Here is a 15,634-nt window from a genome sequence, read left to right on the forward strand (position 1 = left end):
GAGAATACCTTAAAGCTCTAGAGCATACTAGCGGTGAGGAAAGTAGAGTCCAGGCAGTTTAGTGTTCACATGAAAGACTCAAGAAATCTCTGAGTCATTCTGGACTTGGCGCCACGCAACAAGTTCCAATAGAACAGCAAGTTCAGAATGATAATCCTTCTGAACATAAGGACCCTATTCAGTAAGGGGTGTTGACAATCTAGTCAGCCCTGGAAGATGTCTATCAGCAACTTCCAGTCAGTCACCCCCTCCCCTCCTACCTAGGATCCAAGTTACAGAAGATAACATTTATCCTGGACGAGATTCTTGTCGGACTAGTTTCAGTCCTAGGATCCTTACGGAATTAGCAGACACAGTCAAGCGAAACCAAGCCTAGAAAGAGTTCAGGCAACGATGGCCCTGGACGACAGGCTGGGGTGGGCAGCACCCGAAATGACTGTCTATGAGTATCCATGGCGATGATCCGGCCCTGGAACATTGAGGATGCAAATAATAGAATCTCGATTCTCTCCAGCTCAGGGGCTTCAATGTTTTAAAAAACCATTGAAACCTGTAGTCACCCTAACGCCCCCTTTTCCCCTGGGGATGTAAAAGGAGATCGCAAGGTCTGTCAAGAGACTATGGTAATCAGTCAGGATTCCAAAACGCTAACAGGGAGGAGTTTCGAACTCTCTCCAGTTCACGATGATGACAGACCCAGTGCTACGTGCACAACTATAAGATGCGCTAAGAGGCTGGAGAAGATACGCATCAAACGCTCGAAGAGATCTAATAGGACCAATGATGGTCATTCCCTCTCCGCTTACCCTACAATGACCAAGGGCCACGGACCCGTAGGCCATTTTAGCCCAGTAATGGGTGGATAAACTCTCTCCACACAGATCGGACCTCCTCAGGTTGATCTGGGGCATCGAAGCGATAATGAGGCGTCGAAACTGTCGAGGATAAGGGACGTCTCATTTCATTAGGGAATGCTAGCCATCCCTTCCTTAAGGGAATGGCGCCTATCAGCAGCTCGTTTGTATATGACCCGCAAGGTGACAGCGGATGCTCTTCTCGGGTTCCACCCAATAGAGTTGGAATGGTACACGGACGCAGACCCATTCCCTCCCAGAAAGGGACAAGTCCCCGAGCTGCAGATCGTTCTCTTCATCACGAGCGTTATCAAGATACTATCTCGTTATTTAGTCCCATACGAGGACCCTCTAATGGAGGTAACAGACATCATGTCTCTACATTAGAAGTGATGGACTTAGAATTCCTGTTCAGCCCATCAAAATTTCCTCCAGATGGCCCTGTAATGAAGGAACTGAGGCTGAGGCTAGTCCTAGTTATGCACCTAGGATTATCCAGGAGGTTCAGAAGTTTTCTGCCTTCTATTTATCACAGTACACCTGATCCCTTCATTTTACGAATTCCTTGCCCTTAACGGTTAGGAAAAAGACTGGGATCTTAAAGGCAAAATAGAATTCCTAGAAGAATACAAGTCTAGTCAACGAGAAGACAATACGAGTCTTCTTGGGAAAGTAAATTGTTTTGTAAAGCAAAAGGGCCCGAAAACAATCTCATGATCTTCTGCCTGTACTTCTCTGTCCACCCCTATATTCAGAGTCTGGCGGCCGACAGCACGTTGGCCTTTGAGGAAGGAGGCAGTGTATCCTTGAATACTATGAGAACGCTAGTTCTTCGGCCTTGTCGCCATATAAACTCTTGAGTAACCACCAAGGGTATGGCCGACTTTGCGAGAGAGGTCACTTAATGGGATCTTTGGATCCATGGACCATTATCTCTGTGCATGTCAGCCCCGACTAGACCTCTTCTAATATGCCCTTTAAATGGATCTAACGATTGGAATCTTTAATAAATTTCCGATAACATGTGCAGGCTTAGGCCCGCAACACCACTAAAGCCCGTCTAATGGTCTTTGGACAAGGTCCTACATTATGCCTCACCTGTGAACAATGAGGATTGTTCCCTCAACCATCTAACCTAAAAGGTTATTTTTTCGGTTCGCTATAGCCTCTGGGACTAGAGTTAATGAAATAGTGGCCCTATCCTGAGGGCCACATTAAGTGGGAGATCTGCATCTCTTTCTGATCTAACCTTTCTCATTAAAGACGTCCTACCTACTAAGAGGTGGGGCTCCTGGAGAATCTGCCCTCTGAAGGAAGATGTCTCTCTAGGTCTGCTAGAGCGTCTAAGGTCTATCTTCATAGAACTTCAGACTTCAGGAGGAACAGCTCTTTACAGGAGAAAACTTTGGATCAAACTATCCCTACAACTGAGGGCGAAGCTCACCTACCTTTTTCGCGGAGCGGATCCTGACAGTACTCCTGCAGATAAAAGATCCGAGGAAAGTTGCTTCATCACTGAACCTTTCAGTGTGTGGACTTCAGCCTCTTCATTCACCTACTGATCGGAGGTTGTCCAATGCGTCTTACAGACACTATATTAAGCAAATCTATGGATTGAAGCATTATGTGGTGGCGGCAGGTGCTATTTGGACCCTGTCATCTAGCTCTGCGATGAACAGTAAATTGATTGAGACTATCAATTAAAAGGAGAAAGGGTCAGCAATTTTCGTGTGACCTCCCTTTGAATAAGTGTTGCCAAGGTAACATTAAATCTGTTCAGAATCTCAGGTGAGAAATTATACGGATACCACTAGTGCCGCGTGTACATAGTACACAGTGTTGTTAGACTATTTCATGTACAGAAATTATAAAGAAAAGTCTTGTTAAAAGGGCTTTTCTTCAGTTTGAGAGTGGCACTCATCATTTCCCCCTTTCAAAAAGGGGAACATTAATTTCTGTATGTCTCTCGTATAATTTCCTTATCATGCTACATTCATGTAGCATGTAGTCATTTATTAGGAATAAATGTCTATTAAAATGCAGTTGCGTCCTAATTCGCCCAACAATTGCATGTTTTTAAATACCAGAGTTCCTTAACTTACTCATGTAAGTATTTCTCATATCATTGTATGCTTACAATCAATGGATGGGGACACTGATATTGGTTCCGCAATATATACAATCCTTGAGATTGTTTGTATTTTCAGTGTATACCTATGTTTGTTCATACAATATATGCTACCTTGAGGCCCTTTTCCTACGTCTAAAAATGACTCTTCCCTGCAGGGGGCAGGAAACACTAACATTGTTTTGCTTAGTGATGATGACGGATAATGGTAATATCCTTTGTCTCAATTGGCCCTTTTGGCCGTGGAAATATTGCCCCAAGGTTTAGGCACTAACACAAAACCACAGATACACTAATTCTCTGGTATGCTTCCATTAGGACGTCATGGCTTGAGCCCAAAAAACGGATTTTGAGCGAAACGAAAAATCTATTTTTGGGTGAGATGGCCATGACGTCCTAATGGACCCACCCTTCTTTTCTATGAAAAGATCTTCTCGGTTTCCCCCCCCCTGATCTACTGTATCTGTAGCACCTTGCTCAACGCTACAAGGAATGACCGCCAGAGGGAGTTGGCGCGGTTTTGATACGATTGTAGTAGGGGAACCAGGGTAATCTTGATTGCGGTTACCCTTCTATTCTGCCACGTTTTCCCCCTAGAGCCTAGAGGCGTAATGGCTATTAGGGGTGCAGATTGCCATGTGGCGTGTCAAAAATACGTCCCCTGATGATATACGATACCCTTGAGAGTAATCTTAAAGGTACTCGCGCCAGAAGTTAGAATTCTGTGAAACCTTTGGTTTGATTCTCTGGGAATATCACTGTAGTCATATATACCCTTCGGAAGCTACTAAAGGAACCTTCCATTAGGACGTCATGGCCATCTCACCCAAAAATTGATTTTTCACTCAAGGGGTTACTACACTGTAATTGGTCAGTGGCCACTTTCCTATTGGTAAGGGTAGAAGAGACTCTTTAGTTATGGTAAGCAACTCCTCTAGGAGGACACTCAAAAATCTAACCATTGTTCTCTAGTTTTGGGTAGTGACATAGCCTGTGTACCATGGGCTTACACTGTCTTGGGTTAGAGTTCTCTTGCTTGAGGGTACACTCGAACACACTATTTAAGCTTATTTCTTTCTCTTGTTTTGTTAAAGTTTTCATAGTATATATAGGAGATAATTATTTATTTCAATGTTGTTACTCTTCTTAAAATTTAATTCTCCTTTCCTCACTGGGCTATTTTCCCTGTTGGAGCCCCTAGGCGCATAGCATCCTGCTTTTCCAACTAGGGTTGTAGCTTAGCTAGTAATGATTTAATAAAACTTGAGATTTGAACAACGGGGAAGGAATAGTGTGAAAATGGATAAAAGCAAAGACTAAAATTGTTGCTGCCCAAGATGGATTCATGAAATTAGAGCTAAATACCCAGCACTAAGACCTACGAGGCTAAGTGGAACTCGGGTCTATTCACATACTACAAATAAGTTTTAATTTCAATAATTGTTATCAAACTTTAAGAATATATGCACCACATCAGATATAAATAATACTACATTTTCGTCGTCGTCGGCGCCCACTCGTGTCCGAATATTGGGTTCTGTCGTTAGCCGTCAGCCTCCTATAAAGAGATGAAGAAGGGTGGAGGAAACGACAGAATGCCAGTAGCTGGGTATATTGTTTTGGGTGGTCGTGGCTTTGCAACGGCCACGCACACACACTTGGCCCACATCGTTTTCACCGCGGCTCAAGACATATGAGACAGGGGGCTCCGATGTTGGTTGCATCGGGCTGCCGGGTTCTTGTTATGTCAAGGCCCACCTTGCAGCCTGCCCGACAGGCATTGCCCTCTCCGCCGGCGCTGGGAAGCTCCGCCGTTGGGGTCTTGTTTGGTTTGATTTTGGAGTTTTCCTTCTCATAGCCTTTGCCTTTCTTAAAATAAAGGAGAAGGCCTATAGGGGTCCAGTCTTGGTCTGGTCTCTCAGAACTGGCCTTAGCGGTATGGTTGAGCCTGCCAGGGTGGATAAACTACCCCACCGTCATTGCCCAGCCCATCATTGAGACACTCAAGGGGCTTGAGTGAATACTACATAGTTGAATATAATTATATCTATGATTTGCAATGCATTAGTTAGCTCTGTCCATGCCAACACGAGTTACTTCAGATCCCCTTTATGATCTGGATAATTTGCGATAAACCACCAACACAGTAATACTGTAGTGCTTCTTACTTATCTTGCCAATTGAGTATCCTACGTGGGTTTGAATTTCCCTATTCAAACAGGTTATAATACTCTAGGAATGCAGTTTTGGGTTTGGAGGGGGGTTAACGATACCCAATGATCTGCCATACCTCCTCAAAGAGGATAACGTTCCCCTATTTAAGCAATAGCTGTTGGAACAATTCTTGGATACTGTCCTGTGCAACATTTCATGCAGAGATGTTTTCCCATGATTTCTCTCCCTTCTCATGAGGAAAAACATGTAGAAAGGCATAGATAATGACGTTTTAGTAGGTATCTTGCAACCTGTGCCTACTGGGAACAGTAACCAAATGGTGTACCTGCATGGTGGTGGTAGGCAAAACAGATGACACCTGGAGAAGGACCGTACATTTTCAGAAACTCATTGCATGCGGTAAAAGGGAAATCAGTCATACATCTCCATCGTTTGATATGGTATTAAAAGGGTAATATTTCAAGAGAGTCCCACCCAGCCATTACTGTACACGGCAGAGCAAAAACCATTAGATTTCAGTAATATTTTGATAGAACCCTTAAAGATTTTTGCTCCACCGTGCACTCACTTCGCTCACGTAAAAAGAAAAACATCAGGCTCTATGTACTGGCAAGCAGTAATGGCTGGGTGGGAATCTATCGACATATTACCATCAAATGTCCCTGTACATACTAAAATAAAAGCAAGACTGTCAACGAAAAGGTCAACACCAATGGAGAAAAATGTACGTTTTGATGTTGATAAAGAATGATAAAATTCGAAATAATTTCCAGGTAAAGCTTACAAATCGTTAACAGACACTCGATATACTGGAAGACCAGGAAGACTTAACAAGGTTTCATGTGAATACAGTATGGAAGAACACAACAGAGACAATAAAGGAAGCAGCTGAAGAAGAATCATTGATTTAATGAAGAAAAAACAAAAGCCAGAAAAATAGCATATTTAGCAACACTTCAAAATCCAAATAATGAAGAATTGCAAGGAACACTAAGGCAAGGGAATAAGGAAGTAAATCGAGTGACAAGACAAAGAGAGGGGCACTCAATGAAGAATTAGAGACTGATAAAAACAGAAGGGAGGGTAGAGTTAGACAACACTATCAGGGAATTGGAAAGCTGAGGAAAAGACATCAAGCAAGACCCGCAATGATAAGAGATGATCAAGGAAATATGATAACACAAGATGAGGAAGCAATGATTGAGAGGGAAACTACTTTGAAGAATTATTGAACAGACAAGAACCCAACGAAACATTTCCGACACGATATTATATGGTCATAAAATTGAAATGGAGGAACCAGCCTTTGGAGACATTAAAACTAATAAAAGAGCCTGATGACTGGGAAGAAAGAATCATTGTACCATTACACAAAAAGGGAGATTTACTAATTTGTAAAAATTATCATGGAATAAGTCTTTGGTCAACAGCTAACAAAATCTTCACAATAATATTAAAATACAGGTTAGTTGTTTATGCAAAGACTGTTGTGGGAGAATACCAGGCAGGTTCCTCGAAGATTAACACCAAACCAGCTATTTACAATTAGACAGATTATTGGGAATAATAAATACTGTACACCTTACACCTTTTCTTTGATTATGTATTACATAATTAAGGAACTACTGTATCGAGAATCAGTATTGGAGGAAGAATAAAATGAGTGATGATCCATCCGTTCTCTTCCTCTGCCATGCCTTTACATTTTCGGGTTGGTGACGCAAGTCATCTTTAGTATCGCCTCGTCACATTCTTCTATTAACGTCGGCAGCACCTGAAAAAAAATTTAGAGCACTTATAATTCGTCAAGACATAAACACTTCAAAAACTGTTGAACAGATCCTAATAACACAAAGAATATATTGGATGACTATGATAGAAGATTGTTTGGCAGCAGCACGGCTGGCCGGAGAAACAAGGCTGTTTACGAAACGTAAGAACAGGTCGTTTTAAATTCATTTGTACAATACGAGAAATTAAGCCAAACACTATACAGTAGTTTGAATAAGTGAGGAGACTTAAGATGTGCATTCAAAACAAATTAAACACGAGTTGGTTTCATCAAGTAGAAGTCATGATTGATTGAAATCTATTGTAAAACAAAATGGAAAAATAAAGATTATTTGAAATACAGTTACTGTACATACCAGATGGTGGAATGATCTTCCTAAAGAAATAGACAATTTCATTCTTACATCTACAACATATTACTACGCTAACTCGTAGAGTGAGGTTTCTACACCATAATTCAGAGGACTTGTTTCCAAGCTGCTGTTCGTATGTGCCTTTAATTTTTACCGCACAGTACTGTACTTTCCCGATTTCTTTTCTCTTGAATCACCCTTTTCAAATGCAAGTACTTTATTCTACAAAGAGGGGCTTTACAATGTGGTGGTTATTTTTTTTTTGTCCAAAATAACATTATTACTATCATCATCATTAACCCGGTACGTCCTCGCAAAAATACTGTTCTTTACATTTTTTTTGCATATTTTTGATAACTTTATGAGAAACTTCAGGCATTTTCCAAAATAATGAGACCAACCTGACCTCTCTATGACAAAAATTAAGGCTGTTAGGGAAATTAAAAAAAAAATATATTGCAAAATGTGCTTGAAAAAAAAATGCCTGTGGGTTAAGGGTAGGAAAATTCCAAATAGCGTTGGGGGTAAAAAGGTTAACAATATATGAACTATATATTTTTACAACTGGTTATCTTGTGTTTTATCAATTTTGCAACAAATACTGTGGCAAATGCCCCGTTCGTGACACAATTACGAGGATCTCAGTGTGAAGCTGGGCTCTTAGGTGAGGATTCTATAGTGGCCTAGCTAAAGCTTGTGCCCCCCAGATTGATATTTTAGTCTCAGACTTTGAATCTATGATAATTATGGATAAATATCAACAGAACATCGTGTTCAAATAGAAATAAATTTCTACATCATACTTGGGATCGAACGCTAGCCCCTTCTAATGAAAGGCCAGGTCGAAACCAACCATGCCACGAGAGGCCATAAAAGGAAATCGGAACCTGACGCTGACTAGCTGTCCGAGGATTTACCTGGCGAGACATCAGTCTCTTACCAGCGAGTTTTACCTGATTTCCCCGGCCCACCACGTGACACAATTGGTAGTAATTCATACAAATTACCCCTAATGAGTCAATATGGATAAATATCAACACAACATCGTGTTCAAATAGAAATAAATTTCTACCTCATACTTGGGATCGAACGCTAGCCATTTTCTAAATAATAAGGGGAAGATACGAACAATGCAAAGCGTTTTTTTGCAAGGATTCTTGTGTGCCAGGTCAGGCACATGTGCAATTTTCAGATCAGTTCCGTAATCATGAACAAACAGTGAGAAATCAAACCATTGTCGTCTTGTCTCAGGTAGTACCATAGCCTTCCACTGCCTTGGGGTAGAGTTCTCTACTTGAGAGTACACTTGGGCACACTATTCTGTCATATAACTCTTCATCTTGTTCTTTTTTTTATTTTATAGTTTTTAAATGAAAGATTTATTTCAATGTTGTTACCATTCTTAAAATATTTTATGGTTGTTCATTACTTCTCTTGTATTTTATTTATTTCCTTTCCTCACTGGGCTATTATTTCCCATCGGAACCTTTGGGCTTATAGCATCCTGCTTTTCCAACTCAGGTTGTAGCTTGGCTAGTAATAATAATAATATATTTTCTTCTTTGTCATAACTTTCAAGTTTAGTAAAGTGTGTGCTTATAATTGTGGTGTTGGTTGGTAGTGGTGTGACTACCAACGAATCCACTGTGAAGCCGATGGGGGTTGTACACGTTACTGGGTTTACGTGCGTTGTTAGTGAGAAGTGCAACTGTGCACTCCTCTTGCAATCCAAAATGGTTTTGACATGTAACTTGAGTCCTTTAACCCTGGATAGGTACGGTCCTCGGACACCCCTTTAAGGGTATACTCGGACGCGAACGACCCCGACGCCAAAAAAAATTCTTGAAAAATCAGTTTTTGCAGTAACCTCCTTTTTTCTTTTGTCAAAAAAAACTTCAATGAATGCTTAAAACAACTGTAAAGATAAATACTACTCATCTGCAGAAAAACTATTTATTATAAATATTTTAAAAAATTAAGTAGAAAAAAAAAAGACCTGACATAAAAATTCATAAAAAAAAACTTTATACATATATACACAAATCCTTTTAGGAATTGATTCTTGAATGTTTAGGACACATCTTGATGTATTTTGGATGAAGTCAGACCCATGGAGGTGAAGATCTGAAATGAGAAAAAAAGGGTAACTTTTTTTGGCCAAAAAAAATTGTCCAAATTTCATGAATTTTTTTGGGTACCCAAATGAAATAGGAAGTGGCTAATTTTTTTAGGGAATAAACATATGTTATCCTAAAATAGAAATATGTAAAAAAATCTTCATTATTTTGTAAATTACATTTATATCAGGGGCCATATCTAAAGGTAATTTTTTGAGTACTTGGAAATTTCGTAAAAAAATACATATATTTAATATATAATATGATATTTATGCAGGTAAAAATATACCAAAATATCACAAATTCTATAGGGAACAAGAATATATATAGATAGGGCAGCTTACGCTTCGGATATGTCCACAAAATGGCCGCCAACCACACTGACTCAGACTCCCTAATCTGCCACTTGAAATGTAGGAAGGGTATGTCAATTTCGGTGTTATTTACTAATCTAATTATTATTGGATATGCATAAAAATTGTATGGTGGGTTGCTGGATAATTGTCGATTATTTTACGACTATAAAATTAAAATTCTGACCCAAAAAAATTTTTTTTAAGGGAAATAAAATCGAAAAAAAAAAATGTAAAACAATATTTTAGCTAAAAAAATTTGATGATATTCAATCAAAAAAAAAGTAAACAAAATTTTCCGACAAATAAACATCTAGAGGAATCATTACTCTGTGATAGTTCCTTAGTACGTAGTAATTTTGAAAGAATTGGGAAAAAACGAAAAAATGGCAATCACCGGAAAATCGAACACATACCTATATATACGCCATATCTGGCTAAAAAAAGATAGGCATGGGTAGCCAGATCATCTAGAAACACTTTCCAACATTATAAAAATATAAGTTTTGCGACACTACTTGCCAATTCCTTACGGTAACATGACTAAGCAAAAAAATGCAAAACAAATAAAAAGGGGCACTCGTGGAAAAATGGCCATTCTAATATACGGCATTTCAGAAAAAAAAAATTTCAGCCACGTGCTAGGCAAACCATCAAGGCATATTTTCCGACAAATAAACATATAAATGAAATATTACTCTGTGATAGTTCCTTAGTACGTAGTAATTTTGAAAGAAATGGGAAAAAACGAAAAAATGGCAATCACAGGAAAATCGAACACATACTTATATATACGCCATATCTGGCTAAAAAAAAAATAGGCATGGGTAGCCAGATCATCTAGAAACACTTTCCAACACTATAAAAATATAAGTTTTGCGACACTACTTGCCAATTCCTTACGGTAACATGACTAAGCAAAAAAATGCAAAACAAATAAAAAGGGGCACTCGCGGAAAAATGCCCAACATTCTAATATACGGCATCTCAGATAAAAAAAAAGACATGCACGTGTTAGCCCAACCATCAAGGCACACTTTCTAACACATAAACATGAAAAAAAAATCAATATTATACGGCAATTCCTTACTACGTAGTAAATTTTTACAAATATTGAAAAAAAAACAGAAATTGGCAACCGCAGTTAAATACCCAATATACCAATAACTACGTCGTATCTGACAAAAACAAAATCACGCATGGGTAGCCAGATCATCTAGACACACTTTCCAACATTAAAAAAGCAAAAGTTTTACGACACTATTTCGCAATATCTTACGGAAAAATGACTTGGCAAAAAAATTTAAAAAAATTAAAAAGGGACACTCGCGGTAAAATGCCCGACATTCTAATATACGACATCTCAGATAAAAAAAAAGACATGCACGTGTTAGCCCAACCATCAAGGCACACTTTCTAACACATAAACATGAAAAAAAAATGAATAATATACGGCAATTCCTTACTACGTAGTAATTTTTACAAATATTGAAAAAAAACAGAAATTGGTAACCGCAGTTAAATACCCAATATACCAATAACTACGTCGTATCTGACAAAAACAAAGTCATGCATGGGTAGCCAGATCATCTAGACACACTTTCCAACACTAAACAAGCAAAAGTTTTACGACACTATTTGGCAATATCTTATGGAAAAATGACTTGGCAAAAAAATGAAAAAAAATGAAAAAGGGGCACTTGCGGTAAAATGGTCCTCGTGGTGATGAACGACATTTTAACTAAAAAAAAAAACATGCACATGGTAGCCAAACAATCCACCAAGACTTTCCACAACTGATAACCTATACAAGTTGCACCATTCTACGACAATTTCATAATACGTAATAACTTTGATAATTATGCAAACTACCTCAGAAGGGTAAACTCGGACGCGAACGACCCCGACGCGTCTCAGAAATCGGGGAAGGAGTACAGCTACAGCAATGCACATCTGGACACTACTAGAGCGTGTAGGGGAGACACCTCCTGCAGGTCGATCACCCACAAATTCAGTCACAGGGGTGAGTCACGTGAGAAAAACCTGTTTTTTTTTGACGCTCGGGGTCGCAAACGACCCACCGTACCTATCCAGGGTTAAGGATGTGTGTTCATGCTACAGCTGATAGGAGAAATTACTTGACGTTTGTTACAAGAGATTTCTGATGGGTATCAGAGATGGGGCATTGTCGTAAGTGACTCTTTTGTAGTTAATTGTTACTTATGTACCGACTTGGTGGTAATGGCGATTGTGTAATGACATGATAATGATTATTTTGATAATTATTGGTGTGAGTTTATATATGTTTATGTTTATGACTTCTCTGATCAATAGATCAGAGAAGTCAAGGCAATAGATTTCTTGGATTAAATTCCTAGATCTCCAGGTAATTTCCATTTTACCTACCAGCTATCACACTCAGGACAGCATCTTTCTCTGGTGACGAGGGGACCAAAATGTGGCCCAAGGCTCCGATTAGACTGGAAACTGCTGGACACACATCTGGGGTGCCGTGAAATGCCCTTTTTCCACAAGATCTGCAAAAGGAAGAAATAAACAGTACAGAAGGTCCTTAAACGTACAAATTTAATAGGTTAGAAGAAGCTGTTTGCAAGTCAAATTTAGTTAAACTTTGACCTAGGGTAACCCTAACCTGAAACCCATGACTATGATTTCCCGGTAGAAAAGTCAACAAATAGTCAGGTTTCATATGAAATAGATATCGGGTTATTACAAATGTTTTTTTATTACAGTATTTATTAATCTTATCCTTGTTATCTTAAGTTTGTTTCTGTGAATGTTTGTAAGTTAGGGACCACCTGTATGATGAAAATGCAGTTCCCTGAATACTACATGTTCAGGTTTTAATCATCATCATTATTATTATAATTATTATTATCATTACTTACTAAGCTACAACCCTAGTTGGAAAAGGATGGTATAAGCCCAGGGAAACAAGGAAAACTTAAATATTTTGAGAACCGTAGCTCCAACAGGTAAAACAGCCCAGCAAGGAAAGAAAACATGGAAAAATAAAATATTTTGAGAATCGTAACATTAAAATAAATACATTATGATCATAATCATGCTCCTTTTCATGCGAGTGATTGTGACGCAGTTCGGGTATACTAACAGTCATGCCTTCTCAATCACAAGACTCAACACTACACAATATTCTGGAAGTTTTATTCCAGCCGTGGCCAGATTGTGGAATGACCTTCCTAATCAGGCAGTTGAATCGGTGGAACTTCAGAAGTTCAAACATGCAGCAAATGTTTTTATGTTGAACACGCTGACGGAAGCCTTTCCTCATTGTTGATATATGACAGAACTAATTTAATGTTGTTACTGGTTTTAAAATATGTTATTTCAATTGTTCATTACTTCTCATATAGTTTATTTCCTTACTTTCTTTTTAAATTGGAATATTTCCCCACTTGGAGCCCTTGGGCTTATGTCATCCTGCTTTTCCAACAACAGTTGCAGCTTAGTAAATCTGAGCTCCTGTAAATAAGGCAACAGTTCCTCATACCTGGGACTTCTCTGAGAATATCACAGCATATATTAGTAGTATTCAAAATATATATTCTACATACAGCCATGACCCGCTTTTAGTGAGTGTTACGTTCCAAGGCCCCTCGCAAAATGCGAATCCTCGACAAGGGGGGGATGACTATATACATTAAACTGGAAGTGTTGAAAACTCATATATTCCTTCGGCTTATGTATAAATTTCAAGACCAACCAATCGTTTCAAACTTTGGTTACAAAGTTACAGAGTGAGTTGTCAAATAAAGTGTATAAAAAAATGCACTACAGTACATCATTCAAGATAAATTTTGCTTCATTACTAAAAGTCCAATTATAAAGAGAGCATCTATACTGAAGATGTTAGTGAAACAGAAAAAATGCATAAAGAAAATAAAAATGAATCTTTCAGTCTCTAAACCAGTGTCTATCTTCAGCATCAACCAAGATGACCATTCTACTAAATGCAATTATAATTTATTTCTTTTTTTACATTATTGGCCTCTTTTTAACTACCCTTGTCCTTATGTTTTTTAAATGACTTTATTTTCTCGACAATTTTAGGCTTTTGAGAGTATGAAATTCTTATGGTAGCATTTACGTAAAATATTTCTAATATACTTTTAAACAGAAAATAATTCCAGGTTGTTTAAAATTACTTAAAAACCAAAACTATTAATGCTATAAATCCCTGCAAATCTTAACTAGTTCACCAATCCTTTCAAAAGACACTTTACTCCAATCCTTAAGTAATTTCTAATATTTAAAGAATAAATAGATACTGGTATATATAAAAATACCTAAAAAGCAAAGCTATTATTATTACAAGTACCTCCAACATTTAAAAAGTGCACCAATCCCTTTCAAAAGGGCACACTGCACTAAATGGAAACTGGGGAGCATTTCTGTCTGCAGTGAGATGACATAAAAATTAAATGGGAACTGGGGAGCATTTTGTAAATTCTAGCAATATACAGTAGGGTAAAAAAGTATATTCTAAACATTTCCTGAAAGAAAATCATTATTAAATTACAATAAATGGATAGAAAATTACCTTTACACTGATAAGCCCTTTTGATATTACATTAATACTCCCTCTTGGCATGTCAGTTCCAACTTTAGGTCAGTCTACAAAAATAAAATCTTAGTTAAGTAGTTTTATAAGTGTACTTTTTAGTACTGTACTTCACACAGATGCTTACTACTGTATAAGGATTATATAATATGGTAGCAGATAAGTAATGAAAGTTCTGCATTAAATGAAATAATTTTGTTCAATTACAGCGTTTCATCATGAACTTTTTATAAAATATCTGACATTTAGAATTTCAGTTAGATTTGCGTTTGTATATCTGGATGTTTGGAAGTTAAGAGCCTCCCTTTATAGAGTGAAAATCAACTTACATCGGGTCTCTTGGAAACCAATGAACTAAATGGAAGAGTATATTACCATACCTGGAAAAGCTCTATGTTTGGAAAGTGTCCGAGCAACAGGATTAACGAGCAGACCGTGCGAGACGCTATTTAATCCACCTCAGTTGAGGCGATTAGTTTCTCGGACATCCTGAAATAAGATGGATCATTCAGATTTACCAAGATTGATTGAAGATTGTTATCAAAAGTGTAAACAAATACATAAGAAAAGACTCTTTACTAATAAAATTACTAACAAAATATCAGAGGCACAAGAATAAAATCTCTGACCATCATTTTAGGGTTAGGAAAATGTCCATACCTGTTAAAATTACATGTAAATAATATCATTATTATCATTACTAGCTAAGCTACAACCCTCATTGAATATGCAGGACGCTATAAGCCCAAAGGGCTCCAGCAGGGAAAATAGTCTAGTGAGGAAAGAAAATAAGGAAACAGAAGTGTGACGGAGTGTACCTTCAAGTGAAAGAACTCTAACCCAAGACAGTGGTACAATTATGGCACTACCCAAGACTAGAGAACAATGGTTTGATTTTAGAGTACTGTATCCTTCTCCTAAAAGAGGTGCTTACCATAGCTAAAGAGTCTCTTCTATCCTTACCATGTAGAAAGTAGATACAGAACAAATACAGTGCAGTAGTTAACCCCTTAAGCAAAAAAGAATTGTTTGGTGATAGTGTTGTCAGGTGAATTAAGACGGAGGAGAATGGGAAAGAAAAGGCCAGACTATTCGGTGTATGTGTAGGCGAAGGGAAAATGAGCAGTAACCAGAAGGGGATCTAGTGTAGTACAATATGGCCAGTTGAAACGACCCAATAACTCTAGCGGTAGTATCTCAACAGATGGAATAAGCAGCATGAAGAGGAAATGGCAGTAGAATTGATATACGTAAATGGAA

The 15,634-nt window shown here is 38.2% G+C and overlaps 1 long non-coding RNA gene across 1 annotated transcript in view; it reads right to left on the reverse strand.

Moving 5' to 3' along the window:
• Positions 1-5,784: 5,784 nt before the first annotated feature.
• LOC137636421 (uncharacterized) overlaps positions 5,785-15,634 on the reverse strand; it is a 37,813-nt gene continuing 27,963 nt past the window's right edge. Inside the window, exons 2-4 of the long non-coding RNA XR_011043096.1 lie at positions 14,755-14,863; positions 12,178-12,308; positions 5,785-6,931 (exon numbers count right to left, since the gene is read on the reverse strand). This is a non-coding gene — a long non-coding RNA (uncharacterized lncRNA). The remainder of the gene's footprint in view (positions 6,932-12,177; positions 12,309-14,754; positions 14,864-15,634) is intronic.

This window comes from Palaemon carinicauda, unplaced genomic scaffold (genome assembly GCF_036898095.1).
Source record: "Palaemon carinicauda isolate YSFRI2023 unplaced genomic scaffold, ASM3689809v2 scaffold294, whole genome shotgun sequence".
NCBI lineage: Eukaryota > Metazoa > Arthropoda > Malacostraca > Decapoda > Palaemonidae > Palaemon > Palaemon carinicauda.